Genomic DNA, 19,791 nt, shown 5'->3' on the forward strand with positions numbered 1-19,791 from the left:
AAGGTCCCTTCCAGCCCAAACCAGTCTGGATTCTGGGATTGCTGGAGGCACTTCTGTGTTTGACTGCTGAGGTCAGATTTCTGTATTTGCAGAGCTATGGGATGAGAGTCCTGTGATGGTGGAGTCCCCAGGCAGGGGGTGGAAATCCTTTTGCTCTGAGGCAGTAAATGAAATGCTGATCCTAGTTTTGGGTATCAAACACCCTTTGCCTGTCAGGGTACAAGAGGTACCACGCTGGTTTTCATGCAAGCTGTGGATCACTTTACTCTGGACACCTTGAACTCATATCCATTGTTTATTGAGCAGAAGTACACGAGCACGAGGCTGTGCTGCTGTGGCCCTGGCTTGGGAGGGTGCATACAGTGGTTGGAGAAGTGTCTAAAATCAGATGATGTTACAAAGTGGATGGCTGGCAAAAAAAAAACCTTTGGAAAAGGGGCTGATGTGAGGAGCAGAGGATGCTGTTGAAGTGAGCAGGTGCTTGGTCTCCTCCCACGCTGTAATTCTTGCTCCTAGAACACTGATTTCAAATGGTGCTAGATACAAAGTGGGAAAATCTAAGCCACCATGTGAAACCAGCTTCCAGAGGAAGACACATCTTGTGCATGGCTGCAGGCTGAGGGAGAAAATCCTTCATCTCCACCGTACCTAGAGAAAAATTCATTTATTTAATTTTATTAGACAGCAAGACAGTTACCTTGGCCTTAGCTACTTTATGGATATTTTTTTGTAGCATCTTATGGATGGTTGAGGAGAAATTAAATATGTGGTGAAGAAAAACCCCCAGCCTGGCAGTGAGTGTTGTTCCCTGCCCTAGCCAGATGGAATGCACTCAAATTCTTCCCAGCAAGTGATGACCAAGGTTTTATTTCTTGCTATTGCAGAGCACAATGCTGATGGGGTGAGTGTGGGAAGTTTGTGTGGTACAGAAACACTTTTTTCATTTCACTGCAGATGAAACCAGGTATGAACCTCATTCTGTCCAAGACAGAGACAATTCTGGCTTTCTGTCATTCACTGATCAGACAGTACAGGACAGATCAGGTGCTTTTTGTGACAGGGAAAGGAAATGTGAGTGTCCTGATGGAACTTCCTCCACAGCAGTTCCTGGGCTTTAAATGAGCAAGGACTTGCAGATTTTTGTGAGACAACTTCTGAATTCTGCAGGCAGAATGAAAATAAATTGGGTTGAAAGTACTTAGAGTGTGGGTCAGAACAAAAGGAGAGCATTGATAAATGGAACTGTAAATGGTTCAGGGGAAGTTGTTGAGGAAGGAGAGTGTGGAAATGAGCGGCTGATGGTTCCTGGAACTGCAGCAGGCTGAGCAGTGCACTTAACCTGCAGTGTCCAGAGCTCAGAGCAGAGGGAGTAGAGGGGTGTTGAGAAGCTCAGAGCTGCTCCACACATGCATAATTCAGGAGCTATCAACCCTTGGATAAGTGTCTGACCTGTGCTGGAGCAGAGGCCAATGTGAAATGGAACAAAGCACAACTGGAGGCAGCAGTTTCACTTATTGATGCCCTGGGTTTTTGGCAACTCTGTGTATTCCTGCTGTAACCACGTCCAAAAATCTGCTCCATCCTAATGCACACTCCCAGGCAGCAGGGGCAAAGCTCAGAGACAAGAGCTTGTCCTTCCAAGAAAGAGTGCTGGAGGAAGGGGAAATAACTGCACTAGATTCCTGTGCCTGGATATTTGCTGTTGTTTCTAAATCCATTATCTGGGGCAACAGGGTGAAAGACAAGTGGAAAGCAGGTTCCCTCCCCAGTGCCTGCCTGCTGGCACAGTTATTTATGAGACACCCTCTATTTTCAGGTGAGATTTACTCCTGAAAAGCTGCACCAGGAGCTGCTGCTGAGGAGAGGCAGGTGCAGCACAGACAGAATCACAGCAGCAGCTCTGAGAAACAGGCTCCCAGTGAACTTTGCTTTGCTTTTTCCTTGCCTCAGTAGAAAGCATTACAAAGAAATCTTCATTAGGGTTTTGAAAAATAGTTGGAGGAAATGTCACTTAATTCTGTGCTGCTGAAAATGGGAACTTGTGTCAAAGTATGAGACTTAGAAGGACTGAAAACCTCTGCACATCTTCCCCTCTGCAAAGGAGACCAGCCTTGCCAGAAATACCATGCAGCAGATGAAGACCAATGGCTCATTTATTATTTATAGTTTTGATAAAACCAGGTTTCACTTCAGCATAATTAAGATGCTGCTGCTCCTCCTCCAGGCTACCTGGAGTTTGTCCTGTTGCCTTCACAAGCTCCCCAGAAGGTGTCAGCCCTTCTTGGCAGGGTGCAGGTGCATGTTTTGGGAAGGGTTCATCTGTCTGTGCTCCTTTCCAAGGCTCCCAGTGTGTCTGGGCAGGGGAAAGGAGCAGCTCAGGATTCTGTGATCCACAGCACCCTGCTGGGGATGTGCACAGGGGCAGGAAAACAGGAGCACAGGATGGTTTGGGTTGGAAGGGACCTTAAAGCTCACCCAGTGCCCCCTTTGCCATGGCAAGGACACTTCCCCTGGCCCAGGGTGTCCAGCCTGGCCTTGGACACTGCCAGGGATGGGGCAGCCACAGCTGCTCTGGGAATTCCATCCCAGCCCCTGCACTGTCACCTGTCCTTGGCTTGGTCACAGAGGTCTGGACTTTCAGTAAATAATAGTAGGGAAAGTACAATATCATTCTGTGGTTTTTCAGGTGTTTTAGTGGCAGTGCTGTTCTGTAGCTTCTTTCAGAGGAACAACTCAAAGCTTTTCATGGACTTCACACTGCTTTATACATTCCATAGGACACAAAGGCAAAAAGGGAATCCCTGCCTTCCCTGTGAAAGGGAACTTCCTCTCTACCCTGAGACCTTCAGTGAGCAGGAACAAGGCAAGCCTGGATGTCACAGACCTGATTTTTCACAAACTACACCTTCTATAGAAAGGCAGTTCCAGGGCTTTTACAGAAAGCAAAACACATCTCAGTGTGCATCACGAATTTTTTCCTCCATTTTCACATCACGGGGTGAAACTCGTGGTTCATCAGGCTCTGGTCTCCCCTGGAGAAAATAATCCCTGTTTTACATGCTGAGAATCTGAGCTTGATGCATCATCCTGCCAGTGAAGGAATGAATCAGCCCAAGGCCAGGTGCAGGACAAGGGGTGTGACAGTACAAGTGGTGACCTGTAAGGGGAATGGAAATGAGTGAACTTCTAAGGTTTCAAAAAAAGCCTCCTCAGCGTGGGGAGCCTGCAACTGCATCTCTTTGTTGTGCAAGCTGGTGCTGCGTGGGTCAGCTGTGGACAAATGTGCTCTGACTTGCACTGGGAGCCAGCCCTCAGCCTGGAGCACCTGCTGTTGGGCTGAGGGGAGGCAGAGTAGGGGCTGCACTACTTTGGAAAGTTGATTTTTGTGTTTAGGAGACAGCTCTGGAGATGCCACTGCTGTTATGGGCAGCAAAAGCAGGTACTTCCTTCACCAGTTTACAGCATAAGGGAGATTTTTTTTTTTTCCTTTATTAAGACCACAATAAAAACTCCACATTACAATCCTGAATTGAATGTAGCCTATTCCCTCAGTCCTGCTCTTGCAGCCTTACAGGTGCAGGCCAAATGGAGTTAAAAGTCAGACACTGTGTCTGAAACCCCCCAAGGCAGGCTGACCACTGGGACAGGATGGGGTAAAAGCCTGTGGAGCTTTGTGTCCCTTTTGTGAGCAATGGGACAGTCAGGTCTGCTTGATTTGAGTCACTGACTTCAATTCCTGTGAAGGGGAACGTGCCAGGGCACTCTGCAGTGTCTGTTTTAGCATGGTGGCCATTAGAGGTGTGCTTTGATACTAGTGCTGTGGTTCCCCATCCTGTGATCCCCCCTGCTCAGCTGAAATAGCTTTGGCTTGCCTGGAGCCACCCAGTTTTCCTGCAGCTTTGCTCTCAGAGGGTTCCTGGGCAGACCCCCAGCCTGTCTGGAGGAGCTGCTGAAGCCCTGGATCCTGTGGAAGACTCCAGAGCTCACAGGGAGCAGGGAGGTGAAACTGGGCAAACACAGAGGGGAAGAAAAGCACTGCACTTACATGGCTGAGGTCAGGGAAGGGCAGCAGGAATAAAAACTCATCAAATTTAGTCCTACACAACCTGAGTGAGCAGCACATTGCAAAACTCACTCCACTCAAACAAATGATCCACCTAAGCAGCTGCAACCAGAAAGGCCATTTTCTATTCCTAACTGCTGTACCTAAGCATCACTTTAGAATGTAAAGTACTGATTGCAGGGCTTGAAAGCTCTCACAGGGAGATGATTGTTGTGATTTGTACAGTCAGTTCAGGAACACGGTGTTCCCCCAACACCACTGCTCCAGCTCCTCCAGGTAATGGCAAGAGAAGCCATATTTTTCTTTTGTGTCATTCAAGAGACAAAAGAATGTCCTGTGCCAGGGAGGAACATAAGGAAACAAACCCAGCCAGATGTTCACTGAAGTATAACCTGCCTTCAAACCAGACAAGCCTTTAGTTTAACTCTACCTGCAAAACAGCTAGAGAAGAGCACTGACCAGACACTCCTGGCTGACTCCCCCAAGCCCACGAGCTGCTGGTCTGTCCCTGTTCCCAGGGTTTCCATCATTCCATCCCTGAAATACCAGGAGCCACTGGCAGTGTTTAAGAAGCATTTGAGCTGGATATCCAAATGCAAAGCTAGTGGCTGCTGATGGACTCCTGAGCACTGTGAGTGTTTGTGGGGGGAGCTGAAGAGCTTCACTCAGAAATAGCTCTTCCTTGGAAAGCTGGAGGGCTGAATCACAGTGTGTTGGCTCAGGTTTTAGCAGACGAGCCATCACATCTGCCTCCCTGTAGGCGAGGAGTCGTCACTGGCAGCAGGATTGGCAGCCAGGCTCTGTCCTTTGGAGAGCAGATAACCATGGGGAAGGTGCAGGCTCAGGTGAGCAGGGTCAGGCTGGGGCTTGGTGAGGTGGGCTGGCAGCTCTGGAGCAGGAGGGCTCTGCTTGGCCTGCCCTGCTCCCCCTGTCCCTCTCTGTCCACAGAACATGCCCCCAAGTTGAACTTTGGGGACTAAATAATAATTTTGCTCAGAGGCATTAACCACTCCTCTGCTGCCTGGGAGGCTGAGACAAGCAGAGCCAGCCCTGAGCAAATCCAGGGCTGGTGCTGTCATGAGACAACTGAAAATACAAATGAGATGGGCAAGTAGGAGCACCAGGGAAAAATGGGGAAACCTGGGAGGGGACAAGACAGCTCCTGAGCTGAGATACCTGAAACTGAAAGCACCTGAGAGACACCCCTGGCTTGGCAGGCTCTGGGGAGCCTGCAGAGTCCACCTGAGCTACAGAAATGCAAATTTACACAGAGGTTTTCTTCCTAGAACAGACTGTGAGTCCTTAAATACATGTCACTCCTGGTTCCCAGCAGTCCAGAGGAAGTCATGGGGGAAAAGGGATGAGGGAACTAATAGAAAGTTTTTGGAGCTAGCAAAAAAACAAATTGCTGATATGGATTTTAAAATCTTTCAGAGACATGGAATTTTTGGAGCTACAGTTTTGGACTCAGTACCCCCCTATGCTGCTGTAATGTTAATTTTCAAGCCTCCAGTCCAGGTTCAGGTATGGGCACAGTTGCAAGAGAAGTAGATGGGGAGTTCCTGAACCAACTGGTTGCTGCCATGAGTCAGGGGAATGACCTTGCAGCAGGCGGCTCGCGGTGCCGCTCTCGGAGCCGTGCCAGGATAAACGGCACTGGCATCTCTGAGTGCTGGTGGAACCATTTTGTGACATTCCAGCTTGGCCTTTTCCACTGCTGCCTTTGCACCCAAATTGTCTGGGTGGGTGGGAATGGGATAATTCCCTTTTTTCCTCACAGCCTGGGCTTGGGACTGTCTATATACAGAGATAGAGAGGTTATGGGCAACTCCTCTGTCTAGCTACATGCTTGTCCATTAACATCAGCATTACAGATATTTAACCAAATTAAATCTTACTCTCCCCCCCCAGCCATACCCCTATTAAACTGTAAGAAAACACCATGATAAAGTTTTGACAATCCTACGCAGCAGCACTGAATTTTCTGGATAGGTCTGGGAGAGATTTGTCAGAGGAGAGAGGGTAGAACACTTGGCATTTAGACATTTTAATGAATGTTCCCAAATAAGAAAAGAAAAACATTTGCTTGTAGACTTTAAGCTTCTCACAGCATCAGAAAGCTCCTGACACAGAGCCCAGTGCTGTATTTGTATAACATGGAAATGAACAGCAGCAGTGCTGCAGGCTCCGAGCCTGCTCTGCGAGCAGCAGAATGGCCAGGGGTGCTGGGCTCACCCCAATTCCTTCACTTTTGGGGGGGGTCTGATACCCCTGACCCTTCAGGTGGGCTTTGAACTCTAACACCAGCACGAAATGAATGTTTCTAACCATATTCAAGCTTGTTCCCCCATCAGCTCCACTCCCTAAAGCACTGACGGGAACCAACAGCAAAATTCGTCTGCGTCACAGATGTAACATGACCATCGGCAAAACAAGTGCAGGAGGAGATCATGGCTGGCTGTCCCTCACAGAGCCTTCCCTCACTAGCAGACAAGGAGAGGTAATGCTTTTAAATTTCTATCATGGGCTTGTGAAATGCTGTCCTTCCCTCCCCGAACCCCGCGGTCCCCGAGCGGCCGCAGCGCCCGAGCAAACTGCGTGTGCTTTGTCGGCGTGGGACCGAACGCTGCGTCACGCTGCTGCACCAAGGCCCAGGCAGAGCAAACCCCACTCCCCAGAGCAGGGAAACCCAGAGAGAGGAAAATGAATCAGCTGTCACACACACAAGTGTCAGAGGGAGGGAGAAATCACAGCTTTCCCCAGTCCTTTTGTGGCACTGTGCAGAGAGCGATCACGGAGCAGTTACCCAGGTACAGCTCATGGTGACAGTGCCACCCCTGTGCACACAGTCACTGCTGTCCTACAGAAATATGCCATGTCCCCTTCTTAGCCTTGTTTCCTGCCAGTCCAACAGATTTACCTGCTGACAGTAACCTCAATTCCTGAGTAATGAGATTTACAGCTGAAGTTTAACATTGAAATAACTCCTCTTTTATCCGTCTCCTTACCCTCCCTGCTTTAGGCACAGTTAAACCATCGCTGGGGCCAAAACATGGTGGCAAAAGGATTTAAACCAAATACACTGAACACACTCAGCAGCCAGTGGCACCTCCTTGAAAGCCATGAAACAGCACTAGCTTTACAAAGCAAGGGCTCCTCCACCCCACAGCCATGATGGGGAGAACCACAAAGAGCTGTCCACGCAACCAACGCTCAGGAAAACAGACACAGCCCACCCATCATCCACACAACCCAGCATCACAACAGTGCCTTAGTCCAGCTCCTGGCCGTGCAGAACCCCTCCCCAGCTGTCTGGGGCTGTTCTCCTGTGTGCCAGTGTGTGTGTGTATTTATGCCTGTGTGTCTGGCTGCAGGGACCCCCGTTGTGGCTGCTGTTGCTGTTGTTGCCCTGCTCTGCGGATCTGGCGCTGCGGGAGGCAAGGAGGCTCCGAGGGAGCTACAGCCAGCGAAGGCTCGGTGAGTCAGGAGGGGCTGGGATGACTGCAGTAAGAGGCTGAAATCCCCTATGGAATCTGGCAGAAAAGGAGGGAAGATGGAGATGGCAAAGAGGCAAAGGAAGTGGGGAGTGGCACGTAGAGTCTGTTGGGTTCTTCCCTCCCTGTCCCTGCACCGCACTGCCGGTGCAAATGGCGGCTCTGCGCAAAGGACGCGAAAAATCCGCAGCGCCTGCGGCCTTCGCCACCAATCCACCAAAACCCCTTCAGGGTGCAAATCCAGCCCTTCCCTGTCTCCCAGAGCAGCCTGCAGAGCCAGGCTGCAGCCCAGCCATGGGGACGGTGGTGCCTGAGCCGGTGCTGAGCCCAGCGGTTGTTGCTAAACAACCAACCCTGACGCTGGAGATGGCAGCCAGCGAGTAACAGAGATGAAAGACTCCTGCTAGCACATCCTGAAACTTGGGTCAGCCTCAGAACGGTGAGGGCTATGGAATAATGCTCCCTGGTGTATGAGAAAGCAAAGTTACCACTCCACTGCATAATCAGGAGACTTCCTCAGCCAGAAGGACCAAGCTCAAGGCTGGCTGTGTCCTCAGCACTTCCAGGCAGAGCTGCCATCTTCATTGCTGGTCGCTTTAAGAAGAGAGGTGAAAGAATAGTATAGTAAATGGTTAAGAGGGAAAAGTGTTCTCCCTTTCACTTCCTCATCCTCCCTCTGGAGCTGCTCTCTGCCCTCAGTCTCCCATTTATCCTTAACCAGTCCTTCCCATCCTTCTGTCCTGGCTTTCTAATACTGTTACTCCTTTGCAAACCTTTCAGACCCATGACTGAGGGCAGTCTCCATCTCTGTGTGATGTTACTGAGCCTGTGGCAAACTCACACTTGTGTGAACAAAAGCTGAGTTTGGGCAAGAGTCATTTTCATTTCTTTAACTATTCTCACAACATAATTTCCAGGTGCAATCCCTGCCCCAAGCTGCCACAGTGCTGCCAACACTCCAGCACTTCACAAGGGAGAAGGAAGCAAGGAGAAAAGCCCTGAACCCCAGTACTTTCCCCTGCACCGTGAGCTGCAGCTCTGACACGTCATCATCACGACTGGACGGCGAAATGAGGCCTGGGAGCACCCATGGGTGAAGGGCTGCACCCAGCACACCGAGCAGGGACCAGCTCCTGTCCTGCCTGCTGCCCAGGGACACTGGCACCCCGGGATCCCAGGTGGGCACGGAGCGAGCAGCGGGCAGGGAGTGTGGGAAGGGAGCTGGGAGCAGGCAGGGAACAGCCATAGAGCAGGCTGGGGAATGGGCAGGGAGAAGTTAGGGAATGGGCAGGGAGCAGGGGGAACAGACAGGGAACAGACAACAAGCAGGCAGGGAACAGGGCAGGGGCAGCTGCTGGTACTCAGAGTACTGGGATGAGCATTCAGGTTTGATACCTGCAGGCAGGGAGCAGGCAGGGAATAGGGAACAGGGAGCAGTGGGCAGAGGATGGGTGGCTGTGCTGCACGGCCACTCTGGTTGGCACGAGCAGGCAGGGAGCAGTGGGCAGCAGGGAACATGGGGCAGAGGGCAGCCTGGTGCTGGCTGTGCCACATGGCTGCTTCCCTGACACCCGCGAGCAGGGAGCAGGAATAGGGAGCTGGAAGCTCTGAGCACGCAGCACTGGGCACAGGGCAGCCCTGTGCTCTCATGGCCACTCTGGCTGACACCCGTGGGCAGGGAGCAGGTATGGAATAGGGAGCAGGCACTGGGCACTGCGCAGGAGCCCAGTGCTTGCACAGCCGCTCCTCTGACATGAGCAGGCAGGGAGCAGGCAGGGAATAGATGCAGGGAGGGGCAGTGGGCAGGCAGGCAATAGGAGCAGGGAGCAGGAAGGGAATAGGAGCAAGGAGCAGGCAGTGGGCACTTGGCACTGGGCAGAGGGCAGAGGGCAGCCCCGCTTTCACACCGCTCCACTGACACCCGCGGGCAGGAAGCAGGCAGGGAATGGGAGCAGGCACTGACTGGGCACTGGCAGTGGGCACTGGGCAGTCCATGCTGGCCCTGCTTGCTGCTCTGCTGACACCGGCGGGCAGGGAGCAGGCAGTGAACAGTGAACAGGCAGTGGGCAGGCAGGGAATAGGAGCAGGGAGTAGAACAGGGAATAGAGCAGGCAGTGGGCAGAGAGCAGGCAGTGGGCAGGCAGGGAATAGGCAGGGAATAGAGCAGACAGTGGGCAGTGGCCAGCGGTCAGAGGGCACTCGGCAGTCCTGCTTGCCCCTCCGCTGACACCCGCGGGCAGGGAGCAGGCAGGGAATAGAAGCAGGGAGTAGAAGCAGTGACCAGCAGCGGGCAGTGACCAGCAGCGGGCAGGTACTGACCAGCAGCAGACAGTGACTAGCAGCAGGCAGTGACCAGCAGCAGGCAGTGAGTGACCAGCAGCAGGCAGTGGCCAGCAGCAGGCACTGACCAGCAGCAGTGACCAGCAGCAGCAGTGACCAGCAGCAGACAGTGACCAGCAGCAGGCAGTGGCCGGCAGCAGGCAGTGGCCAGCAGCAGGCACTGACCAGCAGCAGGCAGTGGCCAGCAGCAGGCAGTGACTAGCAGCAGGCAGTGGCCAGCAGCAGGCAGTGGCCAGCAGCAGGCAGTGGCCAGCAGCAGGCAGTGGCCAGCAGCAGGCAGTGGCCAGCAGCAGGCACTGACCAGCAGCAGGCAGTGGCCAGCAGCAGGCAGTGGCCGGCAGCAGGCACTGACCAGCAGCAGGCAGTGGCCAGCAGCAGGCAGTGGTCAGCAGCAGTGACTAGCAGCAGGCAGTGGCCAGCAGCAGGCAGCGGCCAGCAGCAGTAACCAGCAGCAGGCAGCGGCCAGCAGCAGTAACCAGCAGCAGGCAGTGGCCAGCAGCAGTGACCAGCAGCACTGACCAGCAGCAGGCACTGACCAGCAGCAGGCAGTGACTAGCAGCAGGCAGCGGCCAGCAGCAGTAACCAGCAGCAGGCAGCGGCCAGCAGCAGTGGCCAGCAGCAGTGACCAGCAGCAGGCACTGACCAGCAGCACTGACCAGCAGCAGGCAGTGGCCAGCAGCAGTGACCAGCAGCAGGCACTGACCAGCAGCACTGACCAGCAGCAGGAGTGGCCAGCAGCAGTGGCCAGCGGTCAGAGGGCAGCCTGCGCCCCGCTCGCCGCTCGCCGCCCGCGCGGCCAATGGGCTCGGGCGCTCCACCTGCCATCCCCGGCGCGCCCAATGGCGGCGCGGCCCCGGCGCTGCGCCCTCCGCGGCCAATGGGAGCCGCCGCTGGCTCTCGTTAATGATGCAGCAGTCCAGGGAAGACTATCACATGTGAGCTGGCCGCCTGCCAGCATGGAGACACCGAGAGAGCAAGGTAAACAACTTTCCAACGCCAAAATGATGACATTTAATCCCTAAATGCTGGCTTCCCGGCTCGACTCATCTTTAACCCCTTTCAGCTGGTGTGGAAGCGTCTGGAAGGCACCCGTCTACCTGTCCCCAGTGCTTTTAAAAACTGGACGACGTGCCCTGCAATGATCACTGCGTCACCGTTTGCCACTTTGCGAACTACGCAGTGACAAAGCTCCCAGCTCCGAATGCAGGGCGCCTGTTAACCCCTGCACCGAGCCCTGGCTGACATGCCAGCCTCCAGGGACACGGGGGGGATAGAAAACCCAGACAAACCGGGAAAACAGCAATCTTTGCAAAGTTGTCATCTGTCCCCCACCACTACTACCCTCCTCTGCAGCACAGCAATGCCGGCAGGAGTGACATTAGTACAACCTGTGCCGTCGCTCCATTGAGAAAACAGCTCTGACGCAGAACAGAGCAACCCTACCCAGCCAAAATAATAATAAAGGCACTTTGGGATCCGAACTTAGGGACGCCGGGGGAAAGGGACGCCCTGCAAATAATCCGAATACGCGGCTGGAGCTCCGAGCCCCATCCTGATCAAAGGGTACGTACGTGAGGGAGGCGAACCGGACCGAGGAGCCGTGCCCGTGCACCATCTGCGCAGCCCTGCGCTCGCTCTGGAGCGCCGCAGAAGAGAAGGTTCCAGAAATTTCCTTCCCGTTAACCCTTTCGGTGTCTGCCCACTCTCCCTCCCCGCGGGATTAAGCGCGCCGGGTCTCCAGCATCGTCAATGGGCGAAGCCTCCTACGCCAGGCGAGCCCCAGGACGGGCTGCAAGTGGCAGTGGATGGTGGCAGGAGCCCAGTCCGTGCTGTTGGTGCCACTTCTCTTCCTGGAGCCCTCTGTGCCTCTCTTGCTGCCTCTCTCCCCTCTTGCTGCAGCAGGGCTGTTGCTGGTAGACCTATCGACGGAGCTTGCTCTCTCACTCTCTCGCTGAGCTCTGTGACGCAGCTCTAAATTCTCCAGCCTGCTCCTTGTGTTATAAGAGCGGAACTGCAGCTTTCCAGGGAGCCCGTGCCAGCGGTGCCAGGGCCAGGCAGACCGGAGGGAGCGTCGCTCCTGGACTCTGCACCTTTTTTTGGCAATTCTTCTGTTCCTCACCTCTGTTTCTGCGCTTCCTCCCCGGCTCTCAGCCTCGCATCTCCTTCTCTGCTTCTGAGTCATACTTACCAGGTTAACTCTTTTAGGATTGGTAGTCAGCAGTACAAATCTCAAGTGATAGCAGCTGAAACCACAGCCAACTTTTTTGGTGTTTTCTGCTTTAAAAAAAACCAAAGCAAATCTTGCTGGCTCTAAAAAACAAAAACACGTGCACGCACACACACGTTGCAGTAGAGAGTTGGTGCTTTCTGATTAACTGTTTCGGTGACAGGAACCACTGCTTGACTTCCTGAAATAAAATCTTTTAGGCCCACGTCCTGCAAATCCTCAGCAGGCAGATCCCCTGAAGCACAAGGCACCTTAGGAGGAGCTGCTGCTGTGAACAAATGCAGGGCTTCTGGGCATGAGGCTGCTGCTGACCCCACAAGGCCCTGCTCTGCTGGCCACAACACACTGATCTGAGCGTGGTTCTGCTGCTGGGCAGATGGGTGGTGTGAGATAAGGTGCTGAAAGTGCTGGAAAGCCATAGGATCTTCTTAATCTGAGCAGTATTAATAAGTGTTATCACACACACAGATTCAAAACGCTCGGCGTAGGCAGGGGAGCTAATAACTGTGCTCCTGGAGTCACCAGAATCCAATAATCCCCGACAAAGACAGTCCACAGGCAGCTCTGCATTTCAGCACAGCAGGCACCATCCCCAGGCAAGGAGCCTTTTGCAGCTGCACTCTCCCTGCTCGCCTCTGCCCCCCAAATCCCTGGAGTAACTCTGGTGCCTCCGGCCAGCCCCGCACTGGGCAGGGGAGGCAGAGCTCTGGGAGTGTGGAGGAGGATCCGTGCTAGGTGCAGCTCCTGGGGAAGGCAGCACTGTGAGGGATGTGCACACTCAGAGCAGTGAGGAGCAGTCCTTCAGGAAACAGGGAATGCAGACAGATCCCTGCTCCACTCCTCCGTCTGCCATTTTAATTCCGACTTCAGAGCCGGCTGCGAGCGTTGGGTGTTCACTACAACCAGAGCTGAAGTAACCACGGTTTTCTCTCCTCGCAGCGTCTGAAGAGCCTGAGCTATTTTGGGATTTGTCTGTACTACACTGAAAATGACACCTGTTACGCACAGACACAAATGAGAAAAATTACAAGCGCCCGGTTCCTCTGCCAGGATCCTGCAGAAACGGGGGTGAGATCCCGTGGGTCAGGGCTGGGGGAGCAGCACAGGCTCTGCCGTGGGGTGAAGGGGGTGACCCCACTGAACTGAACAGACACCAGTACGAGAAATGTGAAAAGTCTGTCGTAGCTGATGCAAGGGGAAATCAAGCCTCCATGTGACCAGAAGAAGTAGTGCATGATCAACTGAATGCCACAATACATGGTTTCTTATGCAATCGAGCCCATGGGACTCCAGGCCTTACACATCCACTTTGTGGCCAAAGCTGCAGGGATTAACTCCTTCCTTAATGACTGGGAGCGAGCTCAGGCTCCTGGAATGAGTCATCCCCCGAAGCAGGCTGGGCTTTGCTGAGGCTGGAGCTGCCTCTGCTGCTTTCAGTCACCCCCATTCTCTCAGGAGCCCCAGCACCCGGGGCCAGGGCGGATTTTTGGTGTTGCCACTTTTCCCCAGTGCTTTGCACCACGCTGTGCAGGCAGCAGAGGCCACCTGGAGATCCACGGATGTGACAGAGCCACATGAAACTCCAGAGTGAGATGAAATTCAGAAACAGGGCACTTCAGTGGTGCTTTCAGCTCACACCACTTTGGTCAGGCCTGAGGCGCGTTAAGAAGATGAAACCGAGTTTGGTTTATTTCAAATTACTCTTTCTGGTTGCTTTCAGGGGAAATGGGGTGTTTATTTTATGGTTTGTTTTGCTTTGAAAATCATCAGCCCTGGAATGTTTCTGTCTTTACCTGGCTCCAGGTACTTGCTGGTGGCACTCAGGCTCCCAAGAAGAGCTCAGAGCTGTGCTCAGGGGAACAATCAACTGTGTAAGAGATCTTGGGGCAATGGAAAACTTCAGCCCTTGGAACTGAGTGATGAGGCCTAAAAACATAAAGTCATTTTCTGACACTCTTGGGCAGGATTCAGCATTTTCTGGTTAGAACATCTTCAACATTCCACTATAAAAACCTAGGCTGCTTTTCTGGTTTAACTGGAGCCCATTTCCATGTGTTACTACTGGTTTTAGGTTTTTTTGGGTTTTTTTGGGTTTTTTTTTTTTTTTTTAGCTTTTTTTTTTCTTTTCCTTCCAGACTTTAAAAGTGGGAGGCCGAGCTTTGGTTTTGTAAGAACTGCCCATGAGGGTGCAAAGTCCTGGGCTAGAAAGCAAGCTTGGAAAATGGGAATAATCCATGGCTGTGGTCTGGGACGGGGGAGATCAGTGTCACTGTCAGAATGGCAGGGTAGGAATCTCTTCCAAAACTGGGGGTGACCCCATGGCTGATCACAGCTGGGCCCTGAGTGCTTACAGTGCTGATTAATAAAATAAAGAGTTTTTATAGTTCTGAACATTGTAACAAGATTCCAGGACTTGCAACTGGGTTGGTTCAGGCTGGATGTTTGGGGAAAATGCCATTTTTTGGGGAGGGAGGGAGGGGATTTACCCTCCAGGCTGCCCTTGACAGTTCTCTCAGCACCACAAAAGGATCAGGGAGTTATTCCTCAGCTTCCAGAGGAGGTTTGGGCTTGCCCTGCTTCTGTGCCAGGCTGTACCTAAAGGTTCATCCTCAGTTCTCCCGTGCGATTTTCTGCTGCCACTCCCCAAATCTCACCTTCGTGCACATCATTATTGCAACTGGGGGTGATAAAATAACCTGAGGGAGGCCCTTGTGTTTTGAGTGCTGGAGGAAACCCTCGTGGTCCTGCCTGCACTCCCAGCTTCCTGCTGGGGAAGCCTTGGCTCAGGTTTGGGTTTAAATGCCATCGGCCACACCTTCCCCCGGCGCAGGAAGCACGATTGTTAAAAATCAGGGCATGTTCCTGTTTAACTGAAGGGCTGAGATAAATAATCCAAAGGCCTCGTTTATGCCAAGTGAATTCCTGCCCGGGCTGCAGCAAGTCTGGGCAGCTGTAAATCTGTAACCCCTCGACCTCGGCAGCCACGGCAGGGGAGGCTCGGCACATCCCGCGGGAGTGGCCGGGCACGAACGGGAGGAGCGAAGAATCGGGCAAAGGTGGACAGGGCAGTGGAAAAGTTTCCTCACTTTACCAACCCAGAGGCTTAAAAGCTGCTTTAAAATGCAGAACAGTCAGTTTTTAAGTGCTGGTTTGGGGTAGCTCGTGTTGGATTTGTCAGTGATGTTTCATCCTTACAGAGCACAGCCTCAGTGAGGGACAGTCACAGCAAACATTCAGGTCTCGTTTTTTTCCAAAAGGTTTATTGTTTTCCAGACAAGCTTCTTTAGTGAATTCCAGAGAAATGGTCAGTGAGTCCTTTCTTTACCAGTCCAGCAGAATCACAGAATGGTTTGGGTTGGAAGGGACCTTAAAGCTCCAGTGCCACCCCTGCCATGGCAGGGCCACCTCCCACTGTCCCAGGGTGCTCCAAACCCCAATGTCCAGCCTGGCCTTGGGCACTGCCAGGGATCCAGGGGCAGCCACAGCTGCTCTGGGCACCCTGTTCCATTTGGAACACTCTGCTGCTCTCCCTGGGGTCCCAAGCAGCAGGAGGAAGAGCAGCAGGCACATCAAGGGCAATAACCCCCTTTCCAAACAGCTTTAAGGCCGATTCTGTGGCTCTGTTTGGGTGTGCACAGCTGCCAGTCCCACGAGGAGCAGGGTGGGGGGTTCACAGGGCCCCTCGGGACGTGGATCAGGGGAATTGTGTGGGGCAGCTGCTGCTGGGGTCAGAAGCCGGCGCTGCCAGAGCTGCGGGATCGTTCCCGGCGCTGTCGGGGATGTGCTGGCACGGCTGTGCTGGCACCGCGGAGCCACATTTGCATGCAGACTTTGCATTCTCGGTGCGAGCCCAGCACGGCACAGAGCAGCCCTGAAATGGGAGCCCGCAGGTGAAAACCCGGCCCTCCCTCTGAGAACCTGGAATTATTCCGGTGAAGTCTAAGAAACCCAGCTGGAAGAGCCAGGATCCTTTTCAGAGGGGTGGCACCGCATTGGCATCCCAGCTTCTTCAAAGCACCGCGTTGTGGCTGTGTTGGATCGGGGTGTTCGGGATCCTCAGCCCGCAGCAGAATTCCCGGTTGGCACCGAGACCCCCGGGACCCCCGGGAGCGGCTGCGGGGGCAGGTTCGCTCCGCTCCCGATCCCAGGAGCCAGCAGCGCGGGGACAAAAGGAATTATTTCAGCTATTAGCTGCTAAGAATAGAGGCGGCGGGGGTGCTGAGGTGCCTGACAGCGCAGCCGGAGGAGCAGGGATTGCAGCGGGAGCACGGAAATAGCCGCGCTCCGTGAGTCAGCCCGGCCCCGGCGGGGGCACGGGTGGGGTGGGCACGACCCAAACCCGCCCTGCCCCAAAACAACCGGCACAGGTGGGGTGGGCACGACCCAAACCTGCCCTGCCCCAAAAGAACCGGCACAGGTGGGGTGGGCACGACCCAAACCTGTGCTATCCATGCCCCGAACAGAACCGGTCCCAGACAGGACAGGACCCAAACCCGCCCTGCCCCGAACAGACCCGGCTCTGGGCTGGACAAACCTGTGCTATCCATGCCTTGAACGGAACCGGCCCTGGGCTGGGGCACAGGTGGAATGGGCAGGGGCCAAACCCGCCCTTTCCATTCCCCGAACAGAACCGGCCCCAGACAGGACAGGACCCAAACCCGCCCTGCCCGAGCAGAACCGGCCCCGGGCTGGGTTTGCAGGGCACTTTCGGCACCGCCGCCTGGTTTTGCCTGCCGAGCATCTTCCCAATCCCGAAAAAAGGAAGGAGGAAAACCCTGAACCCGCACTCGCTGCCCCGTGCCCCGCTAAAGGTGCCGCTCCCACTCTGGCACGGGGCAGGAGATTTGGGAAAGGGAAACATCCCCGGGCCGGGCAGCTCTTGGTGTCGGTCCAGCTGTGTTCCAGGCTGGTTTCCCAAGTGCTAATCTCGAAGTTCGCTTTGCAAATATCTCATAAAAGGTTAAAGATATGCACGGCAGGTATTTGAATGCGGGGTCAGTAAGTGCTGAGGTGCTCAGAGATGGCTTTGACATCTTGTCCTGCTGCTGTTTAACAAAAATCCTTTTGGTATCACTGCGTGTTTTTATCCAATATAGCTTGGAAGAGGCAATTTTCCTTCTGTGCTGTTTGTGCAGCACAGGGTACAACACATTCCTGATCTATGACGAGGTTTCCAAACTCCGTAGTAAAATGAATAATAATGATAGTAAACGTTGTATAACTTTTTTTTTTTTTTTTTTTTTTTTTTTTTTTAATAGAGCAACGGTTAATTCTGGATTTTCCATTTATTGTTCGTGGGGGATTTTTTAAAATAAAACAAAACAAAGGATAGCAATTTTAAAAAAGAGAAAAAACAATAAATTCAAGGTTTGTAAGAAAAGAAAAATCAGTCCTGGGTGGCACTGCATAAAGAGTCGAGCTGGACAGAATTAAACATCTCAGCTGGAGCGTGGACAGGGCAGCAGACAGCCTGCTAAAAATAGATTAATCCCAATTACAGCCACACTTCTGCTTTCCCCAGGTTCCCGGCTGCAGGAGGCGCTGAATGGAGCGGGGCTCGGTGCCCGGGTGGGCGCAGCGGGGCCGGGGGCGCTCGGTGCCCGTCCTTGCACTGCCCGGGGGCTCGGAGGGCGGCAGTGACAGTGACAGCGGCAGTGACAGCGGCAGTGACAGTGACAGCAGTGTCCCCTCCTGCTGCGGCTCCGGCTCAGCCCCGCCGCCTGTGCCAATCTGCTCTGCCGCTGACCCCGAGCCCTGGCACCTCCTCCTGCCCGGCCCATGCCAAGCTCTGCCAGAAATCCCGGCTGCTTTCATTTCCTCCCGGACAGACCCGCACTCATCAGCAGCCTTGCAAAATGTTCAGTGTGAAATAAACTGGTTTAAACCTCTGTTTACCCATCTCTGGTGAGTTTATTTGTCCCATCCAGTCTAGGAAACGTTGGAGAACAACCCTTTTCCCACCAAAGGGACGGATATTAATTGCCAATTTAAATATTTAGCCAGAAAATGAATCCCTTCAGCTATAATAGCTTAGTTTTGTTTAATCAGAAACCAGGAGAGAATGTTTTTTCGGAGGTTTCTTTTTTGTGGCAGAAAAAACTTCATTATCTTACGTTTACCTGAGAAACAACACCTGCAAGTAGAGGGATGGATTTCATTTAAATGTCCAGCTGAGCCTGATGGGATGTTTTATTTCAGAATCAAAGTGCTGGTGAATGCCAGGACAGCCCTGAGCGAGGCAGGGTCGTGTCCAGGGCTGGCAGGTAGCTCTGAGTGGGGATAAGGGTTTGGATGTGCTGCGGAATTTCTGCTTAGAACTGATGAGAAAAATATTTCAATTTACATTTTTTAGGGTTCATTTACAAATGGCCCTTTACAAATACAGATCCAGGATTTGGCCTTTTTTGTTTGTTTTTAATTAGAGGAGGAAGACTCGGTGCTGCGGGCTGCTGACAGAAATCCCCCTGCACAGCCCTGTTTGGTTCCCCAAACAAGCCCCGGTGGGATTCCCAGTCTCCTGCAGCCCAGCTGATGCCGGAGCAGTTTCTGGCTGTCCCACAGTCCTGCTTGTCCCTCCTGTGTCACCTCCCCGCAGCTGCACCCTGGGTACACAAAAACCTCCCATTAAAAGCTCCGCCAGCCTCGTAATGTAACAAAGCGACATTTTTCCGATTGGGAAATGAACAAACAAAGGGAAAAAAATAAATAAAATTCTGTTTGGGCATTCCCGAGCGGCTCGTTCAGCGCGGCTGGGCTGGCAGGAGCATCCCTGTCCCTGTGCACGAGTGAGCCCCGCGGTGCCTGCGGGTGGGTGGGAGGCAGGGATCCCATCCCGCGGTCCGTGTGTCTGTCCTGCTTTTCCCGGCACGGCAGGGATTGGGAAACGCGCCGTGATTCATCCCAGCCCGGCTCTGCACCCACGGGCGCTGCCAGACGCGCTCGGAGCGGCTCCGGCTGCCGGGGGAACGCCCAGAGCCAGAACCTCGCTGCCAACCAGCTATTCCGCTCCGAGAAAAAAATTTAAAAAAAAAATTAAAAAAAATTCCTGAAGTGCTTTTTATTCTCGAGAATTCTCATATTTGTGATTATCATATTCATCAGCCTGGCTGGCCGGGCTGTGCAGCCTGAGCTCCCTCCCTGCCTCGTCTCAGCCTGGAAACTGGGATTGGAAATTATTTTGGCCGGGGATAAACTGGCCTAAATAATTTGCTTGTACAGCGCTGAGCCACAGTGGCCTCTGGGTCTCAGCTGAGCCTTCTGGAGGCTTCTAAAAATAAAGAGTTCTAAGCTATTATCTTTTAAAATACTCGGGGAAAAAGAGGGGGCAAGATGAGGATCCTTTCACAGCTGTTTTGGCCTCAAACTGCCAAGATTAATTTTTTCAAAAATGTGTTTTCCTGATCAGTTCTCTCCATAGCCTTTCATAAAGCAAGGACCGACAAATTTAGGACAGGTGTTTTGTACTTCCACAGCAAAAATAATTTGAAAACCACCAGTAACTTCTAAAATCCAAGCTACCACTAATAAAATGAAAATTAATCCTAAAGGAGTATTTTTATGCATGAGTTGATTACTCTTCCTGGCCAGGAATTATTTTGCAAACAAAGCTCAATTAGAGAATGAACTTTTCTATACTTTTTTTTCCTGAGAAAAAAAGAATATTGTCA

At 53.0% G+C, this 19,791-nt stretch overlaps 2 long non-coding RNA genes across 2 annotated transcripts; one reads left to right on the forward strand and one right to left on the reverse strand.

Annotated features, from left to right (window-relative positions):
• Window positions 1-282: 282 nt before the first annotated feature.
• Window positions 283-16,629, reverse strand: LOC130263700 (uncharacterized). Its single transcript, XR_008842373.1, has 4 exons — window positions 16,618-16,629; window positions 11,469-16,563; window positions 8,046-8,151; window positions 283-3,157 (listed from the first exon to the last, which is right to left on the reverse strand). It is a non-coding gene; the product is annotated as an uncharacterized LOC130263700 (long non-coding RNA).
• On the forward strand, window positions 3,165-18,012 carry LOC130263701 (uncharacterized). Its single transcript, XR_008842374.1, has 4 exons — window positions 3,165-7,540; window positions 8,475-8,735; window positions 13,064-13,192; window positions 17,646-18,012. It is a non-coding gene; the product is annotated as an uncharacterized LOC130263701 (long non-coding RNA).
• Window positions 18,013-19,791: the final 1,779 nt, after the last annotated feature.

Source organism: Oenanthe melanoleuca, chromosome 26, assembly GCF_029582105.1.
Source record: "Oenanthe melanoleuca isolate GR-GAL-2019-014 chromosome 26, OMel1.0, whole genome shotgun sequence".
Classification (NCBI taxonomy): domain Eukaryota; kingdom Metazoa; phylum Chordata; class Aves; order Passeriformes; family Muscicapidae; genus Oenanthe; species Oenanthe melanoleuca.